Genomic DNA, 20,555 nt, shown 5'->3' with positions numbered 1-20,555 from the left:
CTAGTTGTTGGTTTTGCTGCGGTTGAGTTTGCTGAGCTTGTTGATTTAACTGCATTTTCTTTAGCAGGTTGGTCATTTCACAGATGCTTCGATTTAGAGCAGCAGTCTCTATGCCAGAAGATACTTCTGCAACGGTCCTTGAACGGCCTTGCTTCTGTCTGTGGTTCCGAGTAGATTTAGCTAAATCACTGATCAATTGCCAAGCTTCATCAGTGGTCTTGTACTTCTTCATAGACCCATTGCTAGCACTTTCCAATGTGGTCTTATCTTGGGGCCTCATACCTTGTGTGACATAGCTGAGTAGCACGATCTTGTCAATCATGTGGTGGGGGCATGCTTCCAGAAGATTATTGAAGCGCTCCCAGTATTCAAAGAGAGTCTCACTATCATCCTGAACAATTGTAGAGATATCCTTCCTCAGTTTATCAGTAACTTCAAATGGGAAGAATTTCTCCAAGAACTCGTTTCTGAGTGTATCCCAGTTGGATACGTTTGCTAGAGGTTGAGTGTAGTACCACTCTCTTGCTTTTCCCTCAAGAGAGAACGGAAAAGCTTTCAGCAGAATTGAAGTTTCATCAGTGCCATCACGCCTGACAGTAGAACAGGCTGCCTGGAAATCTCTCAAGTGCTTGATAGGCTCTTGAGCAGGTAAGCCATGAAACTTCGGCATCAAATTTAGCAGTGCGGTCTTTATTTCAAAATCTGTAGCTACCGCTGGATGATGCACTTGAAACGGTTGCAGTGTAAAATCAGGAGCTCCTTCCTCCTGAATGGTAATCCTTCTAGCTGCCATGTTTTCTGCACGTAAAACAACCGAATCAGTAGAACGGGGGCTGGTTTCTTCCTCAGATTCACCTTCAGATCCGCCCTCAGAGCGGACTAACCTACGCTGTTCTCGCCTTATTCGTGAAATTGTTCTTTCAATTTCAGGATCGAATATTAGCAAGCGCGGATCAGGAGGTGAACGTGTCATTTGACGGAAGAAATACGCAGCTCATAGTAGTGAAATTAAATAAAATGCAAATAAATAAATTCTAATTAATAAAATAAGCACTCTATTGCAACTCCCCGGCAATGGCGCCAAAAATTGATGGTGTGCAGAACCTGGTGAATTAAAAATTTATTAAAATGGTTGCGTTGCAAGTATAGTTCTTAACTCACCGAAAATCTGCCTATCAATTTAGAAATATGTCACTGAAAGTTTAAATTAAAATTACTGGGAGTTTTAAGTCCCAGGTCGTCTCCCAACGAGTTGCAGAAAAGTGTGCTGTTTTATTAATCAGATATTCCAAAAAGAGTTGAGCTAAGTAAATTGGGAATTAAATTGAGGAATTTTAAATAATAAAAATAAAAGGCCTTGACTGGGAATTGATTGGTTAGAATCTCTATCATTGATGGTGTGATTGTAAGATTAATTTATAATTAATAGTTGTTCCGTTTGGTTATCCCTTACTAGGTAAGAGAAAGTCAAACAAGTGGAAATGCCAGATCTGTTCACAAGTTGCAACCCACTTAGTTTAAAGGGATTGGCATCGGTGACAGGATAGCAATCCAACATTCAACCCAATTACAAATTTTTCTTCCAATCTTTACAACTCAAGAGTTCCTTTTTAATCAACTCCCCATCAAGTAATGAAACTACTCACTCATTGTAAATAAAAAATCCATGGCATATGAAAGGGAATTAAAAGAAGACATGATTATTGGAATGGAAATTAAATTAAAAAGAAATAATCCTTGCATTAATTAATCATAAAAATATCTGAATGACAAAATTGAACAAAACAAAGAACATGGAAGAATAATACCAAGTTAAGAGAACAAACTAGAATGATGAAGTCTTGCTGAGGAAATGACTCTTCTCAATGTTCCAATGCTAAGACCAATTGAAAATTAAAATTCTAAAAACTAGAGAGAAAAACCTAAGAGAGTGAAAAACTAGATCTAAAAAAAACTCAATGAATTGTGTCCCCTTTGTTTCTGCATATTCTCTGACTCTACTCTGCTGTTTCGGGCCGAAAACTGGGCCGAAATAGGGTCCAAAGTCGCTGGTTTCAAATTCTGCAGTTTATGCAGATCGCGCATGTCACGCGATCGCGTCGTCCATGCGGACGCGTCTCTGGCGCTTTTCCTCTTCACGCGTTCGCGTCGTCCATGCTACCGTGTCGCTAATGCTTTTCAATCCACGCGGCCGCGCGAGCCATGCGGCCGCGTCACTGCGATTTGCACTCCTTTGCGTGGTCACATGAGCCATTCGACCGCGTCACTTTTCGCTGGTTATCTCCTTCAATTCTTGTGTTCCTTCCATTTTTGCTAGCTTCCTCTCCAATCTCCGTCTCATTCATGCCCTATAAAGCCTGAGACACTTGACACACAGATTACGACATCGAATGGAATAAAGGAGAATTAAAATTAAATAATTAAAGTCTCTAGGAAGCAATTTTCAAACATGTGGTAAATTCAGGAAGGAAATCTAAATGCATGCTAAATTGATGAATAAGTGGATAAGAATCATGACAAAACCACACAATTAAACACAATATAAACTATAAAATAGTGGTTTATCACTGCCGCATAACCACATATTTATTCACACCTCCACATCACCATATTATTAATTACACCTCCACATCTCCAGAAAATTACACTTGTAATCGCTCGTCCCTCGTAACATCAAAATGCTTAATTCCTAAGTATCCAAACTTCTTTAACTTTTCATCAAGATAAAAGTCATTTTCTTAATAGACCTAACCCAATTCATAAACAAAATCTTTTCTCAATAGATAGAACTTAATACATTATACTTTTCTTAATAAATCGAAATCAATTAATACGATTCTTCAATCGAATTTTCTTTTAAATAACGCTTTAAACAAAGGCTTGTCGTTTTATAAAATTTTCTGTAGCATTTCTTCTAAAATTCGAGCTTTGCCACCCTCCAAGAATCCCTTCCAATCCATTTCAATTTTCAAAAACCCTTCTTGATAATTCAAACAAATCAAAGTTTTAATACAAAAAGCTGTTTCTCAATATGAGTAAATATGTAAACCAAATCTTTTTCTAACATAGAGTCATTTCTCAAAATAAGCTTGTAAATCAGGTTTCTAAAATAAAATCACTTTTTCGTATATTTCTACAGAAATCCAAACAGAACCTCTCCTTAAAAATAAACTTTACCACCCTCACGAGCTCCCTCACTTTCATCATTTCTCAACTTATCTCAATCCAAACCAGTACTCAATTCAGAATCAACCAAATTAATTAATAAATAAGTCAATCCAACAATTTCATCCATCCCACACAATTCCGATCAATACTCTAATCTCAATTCATACATCATTTTACCAAAGCATGCACATAATTTATTCACAGCCACAGTTTCAACAACTCTCATCACAACCAGCTAAAAATTAGAATTTTTAGCATTCTTAAACATTTAGGAAACCAAACACATATTCATCAAATTCAATTATTTTTACAATCACAAATCCAACACAAATTTGTCATTCAACCAGTCCAGACAGTCATAAATTATTTGCAATTACTCATTAAGCTTTTGAGCATTCATGAATTAAAAACTTTTAATTTAAAAACGAAACTACCTACCTACGTACGAAATCAAAATCAACGAAAACTCCAGAGAAGCTTTCTGACCGAGCTGCTTGATAAACCGTAATTTTATGGTTTATCTTGTATTGAATTTCGTAGATTTTATCAACTTTTTCCACATTTATTCACCAAAATAGCATGGTTTTATGAATTCTTCTCAATTGCGCTTAATGATTAAAAACATACGTTTTAGGCCTTAAAATTGCTAAATTTAATTCACTTTAATTCCATTCGATGCCTTGATATGTTTGTTAAGTGATTCCAGGTTTATAAAACAAGAATTGAATTGAAAAAATGAAAAAAAAAAAGCATGCAAGATGGAGAATTCATGAAGAAATGAAGTTTTGGAAATCTGCCATGCAACGCGTGCGCGTGACCCACGTGTACGCGAGAATTAAAAATCGCAATATGACACGTACGCGTGACCCACGAGTACGCGTGACAAGCAGCACGTGACCAACTTAACGAAACACGTTAGGGGCGATTTCTGGGGCTGTAGAATCCCAATCTAACTCATTTATAAAGCTATTTGATGCAAAATTCAAGAGGGAACAAGGGAGAGCGATTAGGAAGAGAATAGAAACATGTTTTAGGTTATATTCTAGAGAGGGTAGCTCTCTTTTCTCTCTAGAATTAGGGTAGAATTAGGTTAAATTCCTCTTAGGGTTAGACTTTAATTGTTGCTTTGATTTAGTTTTTCTTTCAATTTCTTGTTACTACACCTTTGCTTTCTTAGTTTTACTTGTTATTTCTTTTATTTTGCTTCTTTTATGTTCATGACTCTTGTTGATTTTAATTTTCTTTAATGCAATTTATGTTTTCTATATTTATTGTTGCTTTCTTTAATTGTTAGTTATTGATTCTTGTATTTGGTAGCTTTAGAATTTATTTTTCTTGCTATTTTACCATGATTTTCTTTTAGTACCTTCCAAGTGTTTGATAAAATGATTGGTTAAATTTTAGAGTAGATTTTGGTGCTCTTGGCTTGTGATTGAGGACTTAGATCCCTTGAGATTGTTGATGTCTAGTTCCATTGGTGATTTAGGATTGTTAATTGGTTCTAGGACCAATTATGTCCACTTGACTTTCCTTCAATTGTTAGAGGATAACTAAGTGGAATTAATCCTTATAATCACTATGTTGTGGTTAATGGTCCAAGATAGGAAACCTTGAGTCTTGATCCTTGCCATAAGTAGCCCTTTTAGTATTTATATTTCTTTAATTGTTGGTTTTATTTTCTTGTCTATTAAACCCAAAACCTCAAAAATACTTTATCATAACCAATAATATGCACACTTTCCTATAATTTTTTGAGAGACGACCCAATGATTAAATACTCTCGATTTTTATTAAGTTTGTATTTGTGACAAACAAATTAAACTTTGATCGAGGATTAATTGTTGGGTTGGACTATGCTTGCAATGAAATTCTATTGAGAAATTTTAGATCGACGATAATTCCTCCATCACTATTGAAGAAGAAAACGTTAGTAATCGCTTGTACCTCCTAAAATTCTAATTGGCCGAACTTAAGGAAAAGAGAAGTTACGTCACCATCAACTTTTATTGGACAAAAGTAACATCAACGTATAGAAGAAGAGAATACAAACACTTTTATCGGATTAAATTTTTTATTAGTTTTACGAAATACAAAAAATCAAAGTCAAAAGCTCAAAGAAGTTCACGGTTTCCTTTTCTCTCTCACACAGTTCTTTCTCTCTTGCCTTACCCAAAAACTACTGAAGCATGCATGGCCGATTAGGTACTAATGACAATATTTTACGGGAGATGTTACATATAGGGGAGGTTCACATTTTGCATTTCTTTCTTTTATTCCCTTAATAGCTCGTTTGATGATGATGATTAATATAATAGAAATGATTAGGTGTCTAGCTTATTTATATATATATATATATATATATACACGCTAAGCAGGACACCTAATATATATATAAGCCATCTTATTTCTTTTCTTTGGTTTCTTTATGGCTTCGGCCAATTTCCTCCTTCTTTCTTTTTTTTTTTAATTTTAATAATAATAATAATAATAATAATAATAATAATAATAATAAATTTTATTTGGCTTATCAAGATAACTTCTAATAAAAAATTTAAACTAATAGAATAAATTATAATTAAATTAAATTTCAATAATTATAAAATTTTATTTAATTATTTTTATTAAAAATAATTTTTTTAAAAACAAAATCTTAATATAATATAATAACTCATAAATAATTAATTATTTAATTTTTAAACATCGGGTATTACAAATTCCTTGTTTTAGATTTCCTCATCAGCATATAACTTACTTACTTTTCAACCTTATCTTATTATTCATGTATATCTTTATTTACCTGCAAGTTTAATTGCTTACTTGAATCCATTTAAATATTCATCCTTGACAATATCTATGCTTCTATTTATAAATTTTATTTTTTTTTATCTAAGTTTGAATTTATTTTATTATAACAATTTTCGAGAACAAAAATTTTTATAAGGTAAATAGAATATAACAACCCGAGTTTTTAAAAAATCAAATAATTAATTATTTGTGGTTTATTAAATTTTTTGAGAATTTTATTTTAAGAAAATTATTTTGCAAAAGGTAATTAAATAGAGTTTCATGATAAATGAAATTTAAATTAATTAAAATTTTTATATAATTTTTATTATAATTGAATATTTAACATAATTTCAGTAATTAAAAAATAAGAAAAAATTATATAATTTAATTTAAGTAATTTTTATTATGAATAATTTATGATTTATTTCGAGTTTTTATTTTTATAAAATAATCTCTTAAGAGCAACTAAATTAGTTTTATGAATATTTTGAGTTTAAACTGTATTTTATAAAATATAGTTAATATGTTTATTTCATAATTTAAAATAGAAATAATTATTTGAACTCTACGATAAATAGTATTCTTAAAATATTTTTAATAGAGTACATTTGATTTTAAAATTATTATTCCACACTTCAATTTTATCAAAATATTTATTCTATCCAAATTCTTTTATAAAATTCCTATATTCTAACCCTAACTCCCAAATTGAAAATCACAAACCCTAAACCTAATCCCCCAAATTCCTAAATTCCTAATTAAAAATCCTAAAACCCTCCCCTTTCTGAGAAAACGCAAAGAGAAGAGAGAAGGAAGCTAAGCACCGCGGGAAAAAGAAAGGGAGAAGAGGGAGAAGAAGTCACTGGCGGGGAAAAGGGAGACCACCACCATCCTTGCCACATGACAAGAGGAGAAGGAGAGCTCATTCACACCTCCGTCACTGTTGACCCGTCGAAGCTAGCGTGAGAGAAGAGAAGGAAGGGCCGCTATTTCGCGCCGTTGCCATTGCACCTCACTACTGTCGCCATGGAGACTGCCACCACTGTTGGAAAAGCGAATTGAGGAGGAAGAAGTCGATCCTGTCACCGCCGCTATGTCTTGTCATTGCTGTGCTCCGCCTGGTTCGTCACCATCGCCGTTCATTCCAGCCGCCGCTGCCGCCGTTGGAGTCACTGGGAGGGGGATCCCGACGCGAGAAGAACAGCGCGCAAGGAAGAAGGAGAGAGGTCCGAGGCTAAGCTGGTTCCTACCACCGCTGTTTTGCCACGCTGCTACTAGGGCCAGCCACCATCCCTGAACTAACCGCCGTCGCTCAGGTCATCAGAATCAACTTTGGGGTTGCGGCTGTGTTGTACTTAGTACTTTTGGGTATAGTAAGTTATCTTTACTCTGAATACTCCTTAAATCGTTGATTTTGTTATACAATTTTAAGGTTCGTGCAACGATAATGTCTTAGGATCGAATCTTGGTTATTGCATGTTGGTGATTTTAAGTTGCTGTTGTGACTGTGGATATAGTGGAGCTGTGGTTGCGGCTAGTGTTGGGTGCGAGTTGAGAGAAAAGAATTTCTTTGACGCGTTTGGTTTTGCGAGTTTCAATGAGCTGAGGTAGGAGCAATTTTTTAAACTCAATTTACTATCAAGAATTGTTTTAAGTTGATATTAATATCAAAAATATATATTTATGATTTCATAAGTCTTATGAATTAAACTGAGTTGCCTTGAATGAATGTAAATGCTAGTTTGAATAGTTATTGATTGATTGAAGATGTTTGGTTGGATTTTATACTTGGTTTAAGTTTATTATGATGATGAGTGGATTGTGACTGTTTCTGATTATTGAGTTGGAAATTTGGTTTGATTAAATACTATGTAAAATAATTTTATTAGTTTGGAGTTAATTTAATATTTAAAATGATTCGGCATTTAAAATGATTTGAGATATTGGGAATGGGTTTTGTTGATTTATCGAAAATGATTTTGAGAATTGAAAATGATTTTGACATTGGAAATTGGTTTGAATTGTTGGTAATGAATTGAGATTTGAAAATTATTTTTTATATTAGAATTAGTTTGAGTTATCAGAAATGGTTGAAAAGAGGATGAGAAACGGTTTGGTTGGGACCCTTAAAGAATGGCAAAAGTTCAAGTTTTAGAGAAGATGCTGTCAAAAATTTTATAAAACTCGGAGAATTTGTTTGAAGTGTAATTTAAAGGAAACTTTGGTTTAAGAATCATAATATTTGATTTTGTTTTTGTTATGAAAAGATGATTTATTATGAGGTTGATTTGAGATTCTTATTTGGGTGAAAAGAAGTTTTATGAAAGAAAAATTGATCAGAATTGTTCTTAAAAGAGAGATTTGGAAATTTGAAATACCTGGGTAGTACGCAATGGTTGTGACTTAGTCCCACTTGCTTCGGGTCAAGATTTTAAGAAAGATATGGTTTTGAATGTGAATTTTGACCTGGCAAGGATCATGGTGGTGTACCGCTTGCTCAGTGTCGTGATATCTATGAGGATCATGGTGGTGTACCACTCACAAGTAGTGGGGATCGTGGTTCTGTACCGGCCATGTACGATTTGTTGTTTTCCAATTAAAAACATCTGTGGGGATCGGGGAGGTTTACCGCCTGCAGATGGTGGGGATCGAGGTGGTTTACCGCCCACCAAGTGAAGATCGTGGTACTATACCGGTTACCAGTTTTCAAGAGAACGATATCTGAATTAACTACCGGATGTGTCGAGTTCTACCAAAGTAATCGACACATGAGCTCACGACCAGTAGGACAGGCATGCACTATGTTGCATTTGTATGCTTTGTTTGGGTGTGCTTAAGTATTTTGGTTTGCCTATTTGACGAATTTTGTTCAATTGGTAACTGTGATACTTGCTGTAACTATTCTTTATATGTGTTTGTCTTAAATTTGTTTATGTTTATGATTGATTCTATTTGAGATTGAGTTTCAATGGTGAATTGTTTTGAATTAGGCCGGAGGCCAAGGTGATTTGATTTGGACCAGAGACCGAGATTTGATTATATATTGGGCTGGAGGCCTTGATTGCTTGTGTTTGGGCTGGAGGCCATGAATAATTGAATCAGTGGTAAGTTTTAGTTAAAATGTTTTTTTATTGAAATTTTTGTAAGCAAAATACGAATTTTAGATTTGAATAATAAACTGATAATCACTGCGTTCTGAAAATAGTTTTATATAAAATATCTTCTTACGATAATTCTTAAGAACCTCTTATTGAGAATCCTTTCGAGGACGATGTTCTCACTCCCCTGCAGACTTCTCTTTTTAGGACGGATGAGGAAGCTAATGAAGTTTTTTTGATAAGTCCTTAGCTGTACTATTTCTGTTTGTACATATATTCGTCATAGTTTTCTCTCGCCTGTCATTATAATTTTGTAAGAGGGATAGGAGCTGTATGATATATATGTATGTAACATTTGTAAGTTACTTGTATAAGAAGTTTTGTGTATATTTATATGCATATTTGTTATCAAATAAAAAAAATTTTGATTTCTCAAAGAAATAGTGATTCGATATTCGAGTTAAAGGCTCATATTGTATTTTTATTAAGTATAGAAGTCGTCATAATACCCTAGCTATCAGAGTGGCATAGCTGGAAGTGTGACATTCTGATAGTGAGGCTATTACAAAAGACACAGCGAAAACATAAAAGGATAGATAAGGGTTTTCTACTAGACCTCTAAAAAACCTATTCTTAGCAACTTAGGTCACCGGAAGGGATTCCGTACTAGACCTTCAAAGGACCTGTCCTTGACAACCTAGATCAAAAGGATGAAAATTGAAAGAAACCACCATGCAGAATCACCGTAGTAATGGATCTTTTAATTTTCTTCATGCAACAAGGGAAACAAATCATTCACCTCAATTAATCACACAATAAAAAAACGTGCATAAAGCACTAAGAAAATTTTATTCATCAAAAGTTGTGTAAATTGTCTCACCAAAGGTGTTTAAATAGGCCCCTAACAAACTAACTAAAAGATAAGATAAGAAAATTTTATTTAAATCTCCTAAAAATAAGATAGCTAATTTAAATCAGATTTAATCTTATTGGATTAGATCAAATTTGATTTAAATTTTAAAATCCTAAAGATATGATAACTAATTTAAATTAGATTTGATCAAATTTGATTTAAATTTAAAATTTCTAAAAATACTACTCAACAAATCAAAAGTAAACCAAATCTTCCAACAAACTCTAACAACAAAACAAACTAAAATAAAGGCATAAACTTTCAAAAATTAATAATAAATTATACCTCCCATTGAATTTGAAAAGCTTTATTGAGCTTCTTATTGTCCTGGCTTAGCCCAATGGGTCTTATGAGTTGTCGTCATTTCAGCACCACTATTTTTTTAGACGGACTCTTGGTCTTCTTGATATCCAAGACTGGCATGGTACAATTCTTCTAGTATTCAAATCTTTTAATGTGACGAGATTACCATTCTGCCCCTTAGCTCTAAAATGACAAAAATGCCCTCCTGGCCACGTATCAATTCCAAATCAACCTAAATCCACTAAATAGGAATCAATTTTCAGGAAATCCCAACAACAACACGAATCATAAACAATAAAACTAGAAAACAATAACCAGCAGCATTCCAAATCAACTTAAATCCACTAACAAGGAAATAATTTTCAAAAAATCTCAACAACAGGAATTGTAATCAATAAAACTAGAAAACAATAAATAGGAAAGACATGAGCATTGAGCATGATACTTACTTGTGCCGCCATCAGGCCAAATGCGCAACTGTACGATGGCTGATGGTGGAGTGGCATTGGCTACTGCCGCCTCACTGTGTCAAACAACTCCAGTAACAATGTTCAGCAATTCAGTTCGATAATCGAAACACTTTTCAAAGTTGAAATTCAAAGTTCAAATTCAAAATCAAATAAGAAAAACAAATTCAACAATCAACAAAATCTCAACATATTTATAAACTTAAATTTAGACATCTTCAAACACGTATAAAAATGCAGTCTCCATACTCATCATATACATCATCTAACCAGGTTTTCATAGGAGAAAGAAAAAAAATTAAATAGAAAACAAATATTTTTTGACATTTTTTTAATTTACAACAAAATATTTCAACCTCATATAGAGATTTCAGAAAACAAAACAAAGTATAATCGAATCAAAATTTAACATGCATCAACATTAAGCATACAATCTTCTATTTTTAATATTAACATTTGAATCTGTTACCTATTGTTGCAGAGGTAGAATTGATTCGAAGAGGAGAAGCTGGGCAGTGGCGGTGGTGGTGGCAATGTCGAGCAGGCACTAGAGAGGCAATGCTGAAGAGCGGCGAGGTGGCTTTGTGGTGCGGCGCGACGGTTCAGAGAACAAAGAAGGTTAACGGTGAAGGCAAGGAGAGAAGAGGAGAAGAAGAAGATTGAAGGGGTCTCGGGGGTAGGTGGGCTGACGGCGATGGAGAAGGGGCTGTGGTGGTGGCAGTGTCGGCGGCAGCAGATAGTGGTTTTGGGGAGAGGGAAGCAGATGCTGGTTTTGGTGGTTTAGTGAGAGAGGGAGTGAATCTGAATGACGAAAAAAATGGTTATCCTTTTGAATTTACGTCCTAGTTATCGTCGAACTTTTCTGGAGGTAAAACTTTACGGGTCACCAAAACGCATCATTTCACTAATTAGCTGTACCGTCAGAAAAATTCGCCGATAAAGGACACGCCATTTTGTTCTTGTTTCCTTCTAAATATTACCGGTGGATTTACTGTCGGATCCCAAAATCCGCCGGTAATTACTAGACCTTACGAATTCGACAACATTACCACTAGTAAATCCAACAGAAATCTTGCTGCTAATGTCTAACGATAAATTTGATGGTATTCAACATTTTTCTTGTAGTGAGCCTCCCACATCGTCATAAGGAGTGAGACTCACTGCCGCCGTTCATCGTGCTTTAGCCGTCTTCATCCGGTCCCTCATGCTTCTTCCTCATTCAACAATTGTAGCTTATTCCTCGAGCTCGTCGTCAGTCGCTGTCTTCGTCTACTCAGTAGCTCTTCTGTTGTTGTCCGTCATGCTCATCATCACTACCTTCGTTTAGGCGTCGAGTCTGAAGTTTCCAACCCATCTTCGCATTCACCAATTACAGCTTCTTCCTCGAGCTCGTCATCTGCCATCTTCTCTTGGTTTTCTCAGCCATACTTCTGCTGTCATTCGTTGTCGTGCTCGTCGCTTGGTCTTCGTCTCTATCGCACTTCTACCCCTTTGCTCAGAACGAAGACAATGACTTTCTTTTTTTTATTTATCTTTCTTTGTTCTTCGTTTTATTTTTTTGCTTTGTTTTCTTGCTTTTGATTGAATCATGAATGATTAGATCACTGTTGTGCCTTTTTTTTATTTTTTCTTGTTAATCTTTAGAAAAAGTTTGTTAATATTTGTATAAATTATGTTGAAATCTTACTAAAATTGTGATCAGTTAAAAACCTTGTTAATTTTTATTAAAATTATGCTAAAATTTTTGTTAAAAGTTTGTCGCATTACTGCTGCCGAAGCATGATCAGTTTTTATTTGATCATTATGATAAGCTTTTTGTGAGGGAAGAAATAAATTGGTCATCTTTGTTTTTAATTCAACGAAGAAATATATGAATTGAATTAACTCAATTAATTAAATGGGTAGATTACCCAATACTTGTTATTGGTTTAGTTAATTTAATGAATTTTTTTGTTTCTTGTGACTATTTTAATGTATTTAATAGTAATATAATGACTCACGAGTGTTAAATTATTCAATAGTATGTTAATTTAATAAGTGAAAATAAAGATAAAGATGATCATAATGTAGTGAATTTATAGCAAATCTTTGTATAAATTTTAATAACTGATGACAAATTTTTATGTTGCCATTTCATTTTAGATATTTTTTGTTATTTGATTTTGAGCTTAATATTATAAAACTTTAATTGACGTAGTGTTTTAAATTTAGATGATATTTTAAAATTTATATTAAAGTATAATTATATTTTAGTATGTTTATTTATATTTTATTTATTATTTATTATTTATTATAATACGATTTTTCATATTGAACTATAATTAAATTGGTTAGACCAATAAATTAATAAATTAATAACTAAAACGATTTAATGACCGATTCAGAGTTTTTAAAATCTTGATTAGAATTGAATTGAAACTTATGTTTGTCACATCATACATATTGCTATGTATTCAGGTTCAATCCACCCAAATTTCCAAAAGACTGGTAAAATATAGATTTAATTACCATAATCTACTACTTATAAAATTACTAAATTTTAAATAAAATTCATGCCACACTCATCCTTCCCAAAAAAGAAAAAAAAAAGATGTGGACCTTTGGTTGTTGATAGTTCATAGTACATATATCATAATGTCGACACGTATAATATATAGTATGGTACAGCGTAACAGTAGTGTAGCGACTCTTACATATTTTCCATGCAACTTATGTAAAAAATGATTCACAAATTCTGCAACTTCATAATCGTGGTCTACAGAGATAGATAGATATACGGATTTATAGTTATATGCATAGTTAGTTCTAGTCCACTCAGCGAAAAGGAAGATTAGATAGAGGAAGTAGGAGAATTAGTTGATATATATAATCCAAAATTCCTTGATTGTTGAAAATGATTATCATGAATCAGCAAAAAGGGGTTTGCGTCCAAACACTTTTGGTAAAGCTGTCAATATAATGTTAGAGAAGTGTGGTCCACCCAGTACATATATGGTGTGAATAATGGTGATCGATTACCATTCAGTAGTATATCATCATCACCACCACCACCACCACCACTATCACTGGTTGCCAAACCCGCCACATGGTCAAAGCTAAGGTAAGTAGAGATCAACACATACACAAGCTAATAAGATTCCCTGTCTTTTACGTACCATAAAAGAAGTCAAATAATTAAGCCGCTACTCTCACTCTGCACTAGATCTTATATGATATGATATAACTTGGATTTGAAGTCTTTGATTTCCCTTACATATGTTTGTTACAATGCTATGTACATCTCTATATTGGGTTTTTGGTCCCCCTGGCTGGGGGCACGCACAAATACCCACCAGCCACCCACACACTATCCATGTGTTAGCTTCTGATGACTTAAAAGAATATACATCTATTTTATTTTGTTTTATTTTTTAGTGAATTTTATAGTTTAAAAATTTAGTATCTAAATATTAAAAAAATTAAATAATTAATATTTAATTCAAATATATAAAAATTAAACACTAAATAATAAATACTGTAAAATTGACTTTTTTTTCTTAGAACATATTAATTGTTGAACATATTATGAATCAATGTTGTATTCAAAATACATGCAATTAATTCTATTTACATATGCTTTGTAAGATAATATAATATAATAAAAATATTATTTATATATTAAAATTAGTTATTAAAATTAATTATTATGTATTTATATATAATATATAAATAAAATTTAATTTATTTTTAGTGTATATTTTATATTTTAATATATATTTTATATTAATAATTAATTTTGTGAGTGATTGTAGTGTACATCCATAATATAATTTAACTACGGGTAATAATTTGACCCGAGTCAGGACAAATTTTGCTTAGGACAGGGCATGGTCGAGTTTAGAATATACCCGTCACGGATATATACATATAAACAATTTTTAGGAATTAGGATTTGCCTCATATCACATATTCAGTTATTCACATATTCAGTCCATACTCTATAGCCATGTAAGAGAGTTCCAGTCATCTTCATCCAAAATCTTCTTCTTCTCGACTTCTCCACAAAAAACTTCATAGCTCTTGTCATCGTTGTTATTGAGTCCATCGCCGCCAACCCCTTCACAAAAAACCTTATAGCTCTTGAATTAATTACTTTTTTAAAAAAAATTATATCCTAAAATTATTTTATTTCTTCAAAAATCTTTTGAACATACAATGGTTCAATGAGAGGTTGAGTATTGAGAATTAAATATAATATTTTTAGGGCAAATGGCAATATTAAGCTAGCTTGCATGAGAATTTACGTGATTAAGCCAAACGAAAAAATGAGACATAGATCAACCAAAAGCATATATCTATATAATTTGAATCAAACCCTTTCGAACTAAAAAGCTTAGTAATTCAAATCAAGAACGTTCGAATTAGTGAGGGAGTTTGTAATGTGAATAGTTCGAATCACACTGATTCGAACTATGCAAGGAGAAGTTCAAATCACCTCGATTCGAATTAGTCTTGGGGAGTTTGAATCTATCTTATTCGAATTACATGGTGATGAATTCTGATTACAGTTCAAATGTATCTGATTCGAATCATATGTACGTAATTCGAATTGGGCTGTTTCGAATTAAGAAGCCCCAGACGTATATAAATATGGTGTGAACGTGAATTGGGTTCATTTGAGTGAGACTAAATGGCTAGCGAGGAGAGTTTTGTAGTGTTGGTACATTACAGGGGGACGATTAAGAGAAAAATACGATCTGGTGTGAAGTTCACTGATAAGGATCCTCTGAGTATTTTTATGAGACTTACGACGAGATTCAATGATTTCGTGAATTCTATAATAGTGTGTGTAATTCGAATCAACTTGATTCGAATTACTATGTGTGTAATTCGAATTAGTCTGATTCGAATTAGTACTTGTGTGCGTATGTGTAATTTGAATAAGTGTGATTCAAATTATTATGAATTTGTAATTTGAATTGCACTAATTCGAACTATATAGAACGGTGCTTTTGGTGGAACTTGTAACGTTTTTCATTTTGGCTGAATTGTGAAATTAGTATATGCTATTGGCTTATTTTGGCGTTTTGCCCATATTTTTAAATTTATATTTTCAATAAAAAGATATACTTAGTTCTATCCATCCTAAATAATTTTATATTTACTATTATTTATCTATCTAAATAATTATAACATTGATAGAATATTACTTTTAGATGTAAAAAATTTAAAATATATTTATTCTATTTCAAAAATTATTATTCATATTTAATTTAGGATTTCAACAAATATGACAAAAAATATTACATTTTTTAGTCAAAAAATAAAATATCTATAAATATATTTTTGTGCTTTAGCTTTAGATTTTTCAAAAAAATTTGGCAAGTTAATAGAATAAAATCATATTTCTATAACATATATAAGAATGTATATTACACATAAATAAAATATGTTAGGTGTAATAAGAATAAATATATAAGATAAAGTAAAATTTATAAAAATAAAAACTAATAAAATATTGAACGAAAGAAATATAAATAGAAGAGAAACAAAATTATTAGACAGAAGAGAAATAATTTAATAAATTTTATATGTGTATAAAAGAGGAATAAAAAGAAGATATACAATACCTTGTTTAATTTAACAAGATTTATCAAAATAATAAACATATAGAATAAAAGAATAAAAATAATAATAAAAAAAACTAAATATCTGAATTAATATCAAAATAACAAGTAATAAAATAATGATAATCTATCATAATCTTAATGTTTTAATATAATTAATTAATAACAATATAATTATTCTACCATAATCTTAATCTAATTAATCTTTTAATATAACTAATTCTAATTAAGTAATCAAATAAATTGAATATAAATATGTCTAATATAACACCCTAACTATCAAAATGTCACGCTTCCGGCTGCGCCACTCTAATAGCTCGGGTATTACGATGACTTTTAAAATATTTAATACTAAAATATGAGCCTTTAAAAAAATTTCATAAACCGTGTAACCGCTCAAGAGACTTCTTATCTAATAACATACAACCACATTTACAAAACAAACCATAATACTTACAAAAGATATACATATATCTACATATTATTAATATTACAAGCATTACATAATCAAAATCCTATCCCTCTTGTGAAGACTTGCAAAATTAAAGGCGAGGGAAACATAAAACTAAGATAATACAAAATAATGTCGAGTAAACAGAAAATGAATATAACTCTCCTGAAACTCCGTCGCCCATATCCTGAAAAGGGAAAAATCTGTAGGGGAGTGAGAACATCGTCCTCGAAAGGGTTCTCACTATAGAGTTACAGAATTGCTATAATAAGATACCAAAAATAAAACCGTTTTTAATGTATAGTGATTAATAACCGCCTTATGCTTCTTTTCAAAACCAAAGATTTAATATTCAAAATCCGAAATCCTTTCTAAAAGGGAAAGCTGTTAATTTCTCAGAAATCCAAAAGCTCTTTTTTTTTTTAAGTTTTTCCCTAGACAGCATGAATGACCAAACTGTTCCAAGCATAGGTTCATTAAGTCTATGCTGAACCAGTTTGGTTTTTCATACTTTTCTAAACCGAAAACACAACCAAACACAGCATTCAGCCCATCTCATAATCAACCACGGCCTTAGGCCCAAGCAGCTCAATCAACAACCAATTCATCACAATCCAACCAATTCTCAGCCACAAACACAAGTAAGAAGGTTCAAACACAATCAAGCAGTTATATCAAGTAGAGCAATTAGCAATTAACATAACTATTCACATAGGCAAACCAATTATAATATGCACACCCAAACAATGTCATATAAATGCATATGATGCATGTCTGTCCTACTGGCCATGAGCTCACGCGTCGGTTATGTTGCCAGACCCGACTCGGATAAGCGGGATTCAACCACCATCCTTATCCGTAGGTTCCACAAGCAAGCGGGACTAAACCACCATCCTTGCCCGGAACACGCAAGCGGGATTTAAACCACAGTCCTTGCCAAATAATTTATCAATATGTGAGCGGGACAAAACCACCATCCTCACTGCAGGCGGGACAAAACCACCATCCCTGCATAACGGTTTACGCACTGAGCAAGCGGAACTATACCACCATCCTTGCCAAGCCTCATCATATTCTCAATAACATCCACAGTCAATCAGACTCAAAATCTTATTCCAAAAATCATTCTTGGCCCACTTTCAAATCACAAATGTATTCAGTTCACATCTTGCCAAGAACCACTTTTCTTAAGTAAATTTTCTTTTCAAAACTTTCAAACAACTTCATAACCAAGCCAGATTCAAAATCTCTTCTGAAAGACTCAAAATCACTCATTTTCAAATCATTCGCTCCATCACTTTGAAATCAAGAGTTATTAATCAACAACCTTGGCAAGGACTCAAGACTTTAGGGAAGAGTAACCTGCCTCATTTCTTAAACTCTTCAGAAATTCTCGGAATCATAGTTGCTTAAGTTGAGATAAATTAAAGTAAAGATTTAAAATCAAAACCAAAACATGTAAGCCAAGAGTTCTGAACCAGTTTCAAAACCAAAATTATTTAAGTCCAAAAAACCCAATTTCTTTTCATTCTTAAATCAGAAACTCTCCCAAAGGCTCAGAATTGTTTAGTCGAACTTAAAGTCGAACTTAAAGAATACTTTAAGAGCAACACGAAATTAATTAATCAAGTTCAATTTCTTTCAAATTCCACTAAACTCACCCAAAGGTACTTCTTTAACCAAACTTCAAAACATAGGCCCCTTCATATTTAAATCAATCGGGAAACATAAACTTTTATTAAGCAGTTTAAACTCAAAACACCAATTTCTTAATAAATCAAGAACCAATTCGTAGAACCTCTCAAGTCCAAATCTTTTTCTAAATCACATTTTAAAACAGAATCTAGATTTTTATGAAAATTCGGCAGCATCTCCCCTAAAACTTGGATTTTGCCACCCTTTCGGGTCCCAACCAAACCAATCCTCAACTCCTTTCCAAAGGATTCAAGACCAAATCAGTTTCCAATAAACAAAACTCAGAACTTTAAATATCAAAAATCATTTCAAGCCAAACCAATCAGAAATCTCAATTTTAATAAAATTAGATATTATCTCAGTCAAGCAGATAACCATATTCATCTAAGATAAACCAAACAATGCATAGGACTTACATAATCACTAGAAAAGCATTTCACTCATCATATCAAATTTATAACAATTCCACTTTAAAATAAATTAGTTTTATAAAAACCCCTACCTCGGTAAGCGAAACCATAATCCAAACGTGTCAACTGAACTCGTTTCTCTCAGCCCGGAATCAACAGCAACCAAAACCTCAGCTCCGCTTACTTTCTCAATAGCAAAACAGCCTCAATCGTGACATGCAAACTCGATTTCTAATTCCTAAAAACATTAATATCGCGAAAATCTTAAAACCCATAACGAAAAACTAACGATGAGGGTTCGAAATAGAGTACACTTACGGTGACAGCAGAACTGAGCAGCCGCAATCCCGAACTGACTCGGCAGGAGCTTCGACAACGGCTAGAAACTCCAGTGGTTCAACGGCAACCTAAAAATTCGACATGCAAACCTCGGAGCTCGACCCTACGGTAACCAAGATCTCAGAATCTCTAGCCAAACATAACAGAATATTGATTTCAAAGGTTCCGGAACGAAATGCTTACCAAGACGATCAGGGTTCCACTGGCGGTCACCAGCAACGGCGGTTATGGCGGCGGTGACGTCAGCGGACAGCCTAACGGCGACAGAAGTCACACCGGCGCGAATCAGAGGCACGAATGGCGGCGATGGTGTCCACGACGATGGCACAGCGGCGGCGCTGGTTCTTCCCAGCTCTTCGGGGTTCAGGCTGGGTCTCTCCTCTCTCATCTGGGCTCGACGGCGACACGGGCTTCAGGGAACGGCGACGCCGACCTCTCCTTGCGCGGCCCTCTCCCTGGGTTTTGGTCTTCCTCCGTGACGGCGTGCAGCAGAACGCGATAATCGGTTCGGCGGCGGAATAGGTTCGGCGCCAGCAGGCAGCAATGCCGTGGTGGCTGGGTAGTGACGTGACGACGGCTGGGCGGCGAGTTCGGTGGCGGATCGGCGGCAGGGCACAGCTCTCCGTGGCTCTCTCCCTCTCTTCCCCCTTCTCCCTTACCGTAGCTCCCTCTCCTCTCATCCCTTTCTTTCGTTTCTCTCTCTTTTTTTTTTTTTGTTTTGAGTGTTGGTGAGCTGGGTAGTGGGTTGTGTGGGCTAACCGTGGGTGTGGGTGTGGGGTGAGGTGAGTGTAGTTTAGTTAGGGTTAGGATAGAAAATTAGGTTTAGGTATTTTTTTTTTTTTTGTGAACAATAGAGATAGTAGTGTAATTTTATGAAATAAATAAAAAGTAGGATAATAATAAAAATCAAATATCCATCTTTTAAAAAAATATCTTCTAATTAATAATCTTTAAATAATTTTCGGTTAAATACCAATTTAGTGAAAATTGGAGATAAGTAAATTAATCCTCATTTATTTATAAAATAAGGTTAAAATTTATATATTAAAATTAAGACATGAAATACTCATTATTTTTCAATTATAAGGACTCTAAATAATAAATAAGAGTTTACTCAACCTTTATATATAGAAATTTCCAAAAATATTATCTTAAATAAATATAATAGATCATAAATAATTTATTAATTTCTTTTCAAAATTCGGGATCTTACATCTAATCTAATCGTATAAAAAAATAGTAGATTTTCTACAATTAAATATTATATATATATTGGGGATAAAACATCACTTTAAAATGAGATTATTAGTAATGACAT

The 20,555-nt window shown here is 33.3% G+C and overlaps 1 long non-coding RNA gene and 1 other non-coding gene across 2 annotated transcripts; one reads left to right on the top strand and one right to left on the bottom strand.

Annotated features, from left to right (window-relative positions):
- The first annotated feature begins 316 nt into the window (after positions 1–316).
- LOC130972092 (small nucleolar RNA R71) lies at positions 317–424 on the top strand. The gene has a single exon (XR_009083291.1). It is a non-coding gene; the product is annotated as a small nucleolar RNA R71 (small nucleolar RNA).
- A 16,323-nt stretch (positions 425–16,747) lies between these two features.
- On the bottom strand, positions 16,748–19,947 carry LOC130970046 (uncharacterized). Its single transcript, XR_009081990.1, has 4 exons — positions 19,421–19,947; positions 19,217–19,340; positions 18,991–19,136; positions 16,748–16,996 (listed from the first exon to the last, which is right to left on the bottom strand). It is a non-coding gene; the product is annotated as an uncharacterized LOC130970046 (long non-coding RNA).
- Positions 19,948–20,555: the final 608 nt, after the last annotated feature.

Source organism: Arachis stenosperma, chromosome 3, assembly GCF_014773155.1.
Source record: "Arachis stenosperma cultivar V10309 chromosome 3, arast.V10309.gnm1.PFL2, whole genome shotgun sequence".
Lineage (NCBI taxonomy): Eukaryota > Viridiplantae > Streptophyta > Magnoliopsida > Fabales > Fabaceae > Arachis > Arachis stenosperma.
This window is presented reverse-complemented; position numbering and strand designations above follow the sequence as displayed.